The sequence below is a fragment of the Galeopterus variegatus genome, unplaced genomic scaffold, assembly GCF_000696425.1.
Source record: "Galeopterus variegatus unplaced genomic scaffold, G_variegatus-3.0.2 Scaffold1233, whole genome shotgun sequence".
NCBI lineage: Eukaryota > Metazoa > Chordata > Mammalia > Dermoptera > Cynocephalidae > Galeopterus > Galeopterus variegatus.
In genome coordinates this window covers 416518-418895 of record NW_007727344.1, presented here as the reverse complement: position 1 = coordinate 418895, position 2378 = coordinate 416518, and the positions used below count along the sequence as shown (strand labels likewise).

At 37.5% G+C, this 2378-nt stretch overlaps 1 protein-coding gene across 1 annotated transcript in view; it reads right to left on the bottom strand.

The window, feature by feature from the left end:
- The window catches only part of ATG10 (autophagy related 10), a gene marked incomplete at its 3' end in the record, with an annotated part of 163450 nt that overhangs the window by 1004 nt on the left and 160068 nt on the right, over positions 1 to 2378 (bottom strand). The gene's annotated exons all lie outside the window — the stretch shown is intronic.

Below are 2378 nucleotides of genomic sequence, written 5' to 3'. Positions count from 1 at the left end.
CCATGTGACATAATGTGCTTGGTGTCGATCTAAAACTACTGGAAGAATATTATGGATTTTTTAAAAAATCTTAACTAGTGCACACACTAGGTATCAAAAGAGTGCTAGATAAGCTACTATTTTCTTCCTAAGGAAAATTCGAACAATCAAGCTTTCCTCCTTTGTATCCATTTAGGCTTCTTCATTGCCTCTAGAAATTTTACAATATAAATAAAATCCAAATGTGTTTTAGAGAGAACTGATAGATATGAGCACAGGCAAAGGACCAGGTAAATAGACTCCCATATTCACAAGTGTGCACTATGGATACCTCTGAAGTCTTAACACTTCCTCTAGTCCTCAGAACAAAGAGACCATACTTCGGCTTCTTTCACTCCCTCGCTGATTGAGTATCTGAAATGTCCAAATCACTCTGCTCGGTACCATGAAGTATAGAGAGAAGGAAAACACACAATTTCTCCTAGTAAGGAGCATATCATCTACTAAGGAAACTATGACAAGTCTATCAATAACTAAAATACTAGAGAGTGGTCGCTGCCAGAGGAAAATTGCCATTCTCTGACAGTCCAGGGAGAGAGACAGTCACACCCAGTGTCTGTGGCAGGTGGAGAAAGAGGACCATTGGGGGTGGAAGAACGTGAGAAGGAGTTGTTGTAAGGAGAATAGTAAAAGCTTTAGTGAACAATAATTCTCTTTTTATTTGTTTAAGCAGTTTCAATTATTCATCTATATTCAGTAACCATCCAAATAATGTATTTTATGAAGACCACTCCAACACTTAAAATATACATAAGCTAAGTAAAGAGGAAAATAGGTCTCTAAGTTCAGAAAAAAAGCAGAAAAAGGAAGTTACCTAAATACTTTCAAATCACACACTGCTGGAAAGAAGGTGCCTGAATGCCAGAATTTAGTGCTACTTGGCCCATTCAGAGCTATCGAGTCCTCAAGACTTATAGGTGTTCGCTTTTCCTTAGGCAAATGGATGATATCACTTAAAGAAAACACATCAGTGTTCTGAATCATTAGATCCAAAGAAGTATGTGGACATGAAGGGCAACAGTACTTGGGGAAATAATCTACTCAAAAACTCTGAAAAGCTGAAAAACATTGTATTCAGACTTATTGAATATAAGTAGCGATGTGGGGTGTTAGGGAAAGTACAGTACATTTGGAGTCCAGGCTAAGTTTAAATCCTGGTGTTAACACTTACTCTGTGAGTGACTGCAAGTTATTCTGCTTTTAACTTTGCCCGTAAAATGAGGATAATAATCCTTTTCAAATTCTGTTCTCATGAACACTTACACTACTGAATGCATTAGTTAGGCACACAATAAGAGCTCAATAAATATTAGTTTTCTCCTTCCAGCCCCCACTCCACTATTCCAGTAATTCTCAAAGCTAAAAGATTCATTTCAATGCCGTTATTTCTTAGAATTTTCTCATGTTTCTCTACTATGCACATTGTCTTTGATATAGTAATATACTAATACCATAAACAGGGCATTTCTCATGTTTGACCTGAAAAGTTGAACTTTTCCTCAACCTTTATTTTCAATAAATAGTGATAGAATATTTTGATACATTTTCAATAAGTATCTTCATCTTGGCATTTATCTGGCAGCAGGAGACCATTATCTTGTGATAAATAGTTTTATTCCGTTGACATTTCCATGTCTGTAAAATGAACAAGATTTATTCATCCAATTAACATTTGAATGTCATGTTTAGCTACAAATTATAAACAAGCTGCCTTCAGTATCTGTGTTATATTGTTTTCTGAACACATTTACAGAGTTGGGCCAAACTCTACTCTTAAGCACTATACATCTTCAAAACATGCACATGCACAAGCGTGTGTGTGTGTGTGTGTGTGTGTGTGTGTGTACTGATGTTGGAAGAGGCAAATAAGATTCTTAAGTATTTCAGTGTCAAAGAGTAAACTAAATAATTAAACTATAAAAAGATGGCATGCATTTAAAATAATTTTTACATGTCAAAGTTAGAAGAAATCAAGTAGTAGGATAACAAAATGTTAGAGCTGGTATAACCAGTAATTTTAAAAATAAGGCAACCTAAGTCTTGTGAAATACACATCTGCCAAAATTATTCAGCCAGTTCACAACTGAAGTCAGAATCCAGGTCTCAGGACTCACAACCCAGAGCTTTTCCTGATCTTCCATGCTTTCCTGAAGGCAGAGACGTTGTGAATGCTTTAGAAGAATTACTGAATAAATGATAAATGAAAGAATGCCTTCCCTGGGGCCGGCCCGGTGGCGCACTGGATAAGTGCGCCGCTTGGGAAGCACGGCGGTGCTCTCGCCCGAGGGTTCGGATCCCACATACAGACCGGCTCCCGCTCATTGGCTGAGCGAGGCGCG